At 39.6% G+C, this 5,000-nt stretch overlaps 1 non-coding gene across 1 annotated transcript in view; it reads left to right on the top strand.

Annotated features, from left to right (window-relative positions):
* The first annotated feature begins 3,311 nt into the window (after nt 1-3,311).
* The window catches only part of LOC149474909 (small subunit ribosomal RNA), a 1,905-nt gene continuing 216 nt past the window's right edge, over nt 3,312-5,000 (top strand). Inside the window, exon 1 of the ribosomal RNA XR_016318233.1 lies at nt 3,312-5,000. This exon is cut by the window's right edge and continues 216 nt beyond it. This is a non-coding gene — a ribosomal RNA (small subunit ribosomal RNA).

The raw sequence follows: 5,000 nt of genomic DNA, 5'->3' as shown, positions 1-5,000 counted from the left end.
CAGGAAAATTTCTATACGTCAGGAAAATTTATATAAGCCAGGAAAATTTCTATACGTCAGGAAAAATTTCTATAAGGTGGAAAAGGATAGGTTAGGTTAGGTTAGGTTAGGTTAGGTTAGGATAGGTTAGGTTAGGTTAGGAAAATTTTTCTAAGTCCGGAAAATTTCCATACGCCAGGAAAATTTCTATACGTCAGGAAAACTTATATAAGCCAGGAAAATTTCTATACGTCAGGAAAAATTTCTATAAGGTGGAAAAGGATAGGTTAGGTTAGGTTAGGTTAGGTTAGGTTAGTAATTTTTTAAAACTATATATATATTAGCTGTTTCGTTTCTCTTTTCTAATACTAACATAGTTTTTTAAGGCCAATTTACTAACAAATATATGGATTTAAATTATTAATCTGAAACAAATAAATAAAATAAGTAAAATAAATAAATAAAAAAATCCAAAAGTGCACGCCTCATAATTTTTTTTTAATAAATATTTATTAATTATTATTTTTGTTTATTTAATAACAATTAAACCACATCGAATCAGACCCTGAAAAATGAAAGGGTTCTATTCCTGAGCATACTCAAGCGTAAGAGAAAAAAAAAGACTCGATTAGTAAAGTATTTCGGTCGCTATCGTGTTAACAAGAAAAAGGATCCGCACATACAGACACACGGACGTCCAAGACAGAACTTTTTTAAACTGTTTTTTAACTAGTTTAAATAACAAAAATGACATCAAAAATATCATGAACGTTAAAAATAGTGTTTTTTCTTAATATGTGTGTGTATGTAATATCTTACAAGTGCAATGTATGATACATAAAGACATTTTAAGTTTGAAAAATCAGATGTTTTGCGCGAAGTGACAGTAGTACCCACCTCAACGCTTCGCATAGGAGGCGTGCAATAAATAAACACAAACCTAACTAATAAATCGTCACACAGAAACCAAACTATTAGTACATTGAGGTACCTATTTTTGTTGTTGAACAGCCGAATTTTTTCGATTTTGAAAAATTTCGAATTTTCCGAGAAAAGAGAGACGAAACAGCTAATATTACGATTATAAATTTCGTGGCCAGAAATAATTTAGTTTTAAAAAGCTAACCTAACCTAACCTAACCTAACCTAACCTAACCTAACCTAACCTAACCTAACCTAACCTAACCTAACCTAACCTTACCTAACCTAACCTAACCTAACCTAACCTAAACACAAACCTAACTATTAAATCGTCACACATAAACCTAACTATTATTACATTGAGGTTCAAATTTATGTCTATCAAAAATTAACGCCCTCTTTTGTCGTCGTCGTTGTTGTTGTTGTTGTTGTTGTTGTTGTTGTTGTTGAATTGCCGAATTTTTTCGAATTTTAAAATTTTCGAATTTTCTGAGAAAAGAGAAACGAAACAGCTAATATTATGATTATAAATTTCGTGGCCAGATATAATTTAGTTTTAAAAAGCTAACCTAACCTAACCTAACCTAACCTAAACACAAACCTAACTATTGTTACATTGAGGTTCAAAAATTTATGTCTATCAAAAATTAACGCCCTCTTTTGTTGTTGTTGTTTTGAATAGCCGAATTATATCGAATTTTAAATTTTCGAATTTTCTGAGAAAAGAGAAACGAAGCAGCTAATATTATGATTATAAATTTCGTGGCCAGAAATAATTTATGTAGTTTTAAAAGGCTAACCCAACCTAACATAACCTAACCTAACCTAACTTAACCTAACCTAACCTAAACACAAACCTAACTATTAAATCGTCACACAGAAACCTAACTATTATTACATTGAGGTTCAAATTTATGTCTATCAAAAATGAACGCCCTCTTTTGTTGTTGTTGTTGTTGTTGAATAGCCGAATTTTTTCGAATTTTAAAATTTTCGAATTTTCTGAGAAAAGAGAAACGAAATGTAGCTAATATTATGATTATAAATTTCGTGGCCAGAAATAATTTAGTTTTAAAAAGCTAACCTAACCTAACCTAACCTACACACAAACCTAACTATTATTACATTGAGGTTCAAATTTATGTCTATCAAAAATTAACGCCCTCTTTTGTCGTTGTTGTTGTTGTTGTTGTTGTTTATAATTTATTTAATATGGACCACGAAATTTATAATCATGAATTATTTTTGACGACTGCCCGCCGTAACTGCACGCGTACAAAGTTTTTTGACTTGACCTTGAAAACACGAGGCGTTAGTCGCGCGCGGCGTATGTATGTATGTATGTATGTATGTATGTACATATGCCGTGCGTGATACGTGAAAAATTAAACAAGCAGAAACACCATTGCCGGGATGCGAGACAATCGGTGCGCGAGGCTAGCGAAGACGGGGGGCGATGCGCGTGCGCAGCGAGAGATTGTGTACGTATGTGTATGTATCATTATTTCGTCGCTGTTGTACCGCGTCGCCCGTGTGTGCTCTGCGCTCTCCTCGTTGCCGCAGTTCGCGTGTCGGTGTGGCGTTGATGTGGGGTTGGGGTTGGTGTTTGGTGGTGAGTCTGACAGAATTGTAGAGTAGTGTTTTAGTTCTATAAAATAATAAAAGACCAAAGATGATATTATAAAAGCGTGTGTTGTGCAAACGGCGCGATACAGTTTTTAATCTTTAGTATTTTATGGAACAACAAAAACTCTTCAAATCAGAAGATCAGTGTTCAGTAGTGTGGTAGTAGTAGTAGTAGAAGAAGTAGTAGTAGCTGTAGTAACATTGCGTCTGCCGACGGTTTGATAGATTGTCAGTTTCGTAGATTGTATTTTATATGTGTAGTGTAATAAATATTACGCATCTTGATACACTCTCGGAGCGCAGACCGTGAAAAATATACTACGACTATTGAACGGCAGTATGAAAATTTTTAATGCTCACATCGCACACGTTTGTGATGTACCAATGGGCTTTTATCAGATGTTTATACGTGTGTGTGTGAAACACACGTATATTCCAAAACTTGGTCGCAATTTTCGATCCTTCCACTCTCCGTGCGTAGATTGATCGTTTGCGTCATAAAAGTTGACCGATATTAAAATTTTTCCTTCGCTTGATGCGAATGGGAATTGTTGAGGGGTGTCTCGTTAAGATGATACTTTCAACGGTTAAACTGACTGTGTTCAGATTTATCCACGTGTGCGCGCCCGTGTGTGTGTGTGTGAATAGTGTGCGTGTGACGGTCGCCGCCGTCACATATCATGTTATTTAAACACGCCTCGCGCACATATAATTATATAGAGAAGCAAACGTCGCGGCGGCATCGTCGTGTTACGTTTGAGGCTCTAGCGGAAGCTTTAGTTAGCTCCCTGGTTGATCCTGCCAGTAGTTATATGCTTGTCTCAAAGATTAAGCCATGCATGTCTCAGTGCAAGCCGTATTAAGGCGATACCGCGAATGGCTCAATATATCAGTTTTGGTTCCTTAGATCTTACTCAGTTACTTGGATAACTGTGGTAATTCTAGAGCTAATACATGCAATCAGAACTCTGACCAGTGATGGAATGAGTGCTTTTATTAGATCAAAACCAATCGACGGAGGGCCTGGCGTCTGAAGTCGTTAATTTTGATGAATCTGGATAACTTTTGCCGATCGCATGGTCCAGTACCGGCGACGCATCTTTCAAATGTCTGCCTTATCAACTTTCGATGGTAGTTTCTGCGACTACCATGGTTGTCACGGGTAACGGGGAATCAGGGTTCGATTCCGGAGAGGGAGCCTGAGAAACGGCTACCACATCCAAGGAAGGCAGCAGGCGCGCAAATTACCCACTCCCGGCACGGGGAGGTAGTGACGAAAAATAACGATACGGGACTCTTACGAGGCCTCGTAATCGGAATGAGTACACTTTAAATATTTTAACGAGGAACAATTGGAGGGCAAGTCTGGTGCCAGCAGCCGCGGTAATTCCAGCTCCAATAGCGTATACTAAAATTGTTGCGGTTAAAAAGCTCGTAGTTGCATTTGTGCGCCGCGCTGTCGGTGCACCGCATCCGCGGTGATACTGACACGTTTGCGGAGCATATCGTCGGTGAGCCGGTCGTTAAAAGCCGGTTCAATATCAAAATCCTATCGCGGTGCTCTTCAGTGAGTGTCGAGGTGGGCCGACAATTTTACTTTGAACAAATTAGAGTGCTCAAAGCGGGCTCAAAATGCCGCTTGAATATTTCGTGCATGGAATAATAGAATATGATCTCGGTTCTATTTTGTTGGTTTTCAGAACTCCGAGGTAATGATTAATAGGGATAACTGGGGGCATTCGTATTGCGACGTTAGAGGTGAAATTCTTGGATCGTCGCAAGACGAACATCAGCGAAAGCATTTGCCAAAGGTGTTTTCATCAATCAAGAACGAAAGTTAGAGGTTCGAAGGCGATTAGATACCGCCCTAGTTCTAACCGTAAATATGTCATCTAGCGATCCGCCGACGTTACTACAATGGCTCGGCGGGCAGCTTCCGGGAAACCAAAGATTTTGGACTCCGGGGGGAGTATGGTTGCAAAGCTGAAACTTAAAGGAATTGACGGAAGGGCACCACCAGGAGTGGAGCCTGCGGCTTAATTTGACTCAACACGGGAAATCTCACCAGGCCCGGACACCGGAAGGATTGACAGATTAATAGCTCTTTCTTGATTCGGTGGGTGGTGGTGCATGGCCGTTCTTAGTTGGTGGAGCGATTTGTCTGGTTAATTCCGGTAACGAACGAGACTCTAGCCTGCTAAATAGGCGTCGTCATTTAGGTGTGCGCGGCTCTCGGGTCGCGCAACTCACTGGCGGCGTATTAAAATTCTTCTTAGAGGGACCGGCGGCTTTGAGCCGCACGAGATTGAGCAATAACAGGTCTGTGATGCCCTTAGATGTCCTGGGCCGCACGCGCGCTACACTGAAGGAATCAACATGTTCTCCCTGGCCTAGAGGCCCGGGCAACCCGTTGAAACTCCTTCGTGCTGGGGATTGGGGTTTGCAATTATCCCCCATAAACGAGGAATTCCTAG

This window comes from Colias philodice, unplaced genomic scaffold (assembly GCF_061535455.1).
Source record: "Colias philodice isolate Cphi_HAF_F1 unplaced genomic scaffold, ilColPhil1 Martin Lab GWU primary ptg000018l_1:1-1108441, whole genome shotgun sequence".
NCBI lineage: Eukaryota > Metazoa > Arthropoda > Insecta > Lepidoptera > Pieridae > Colias > Colias philodice.
Note: the sequence above shows the minus strand (reverse complement) of the source record. Positions and strands in the feature narration are given on the sequence as shown.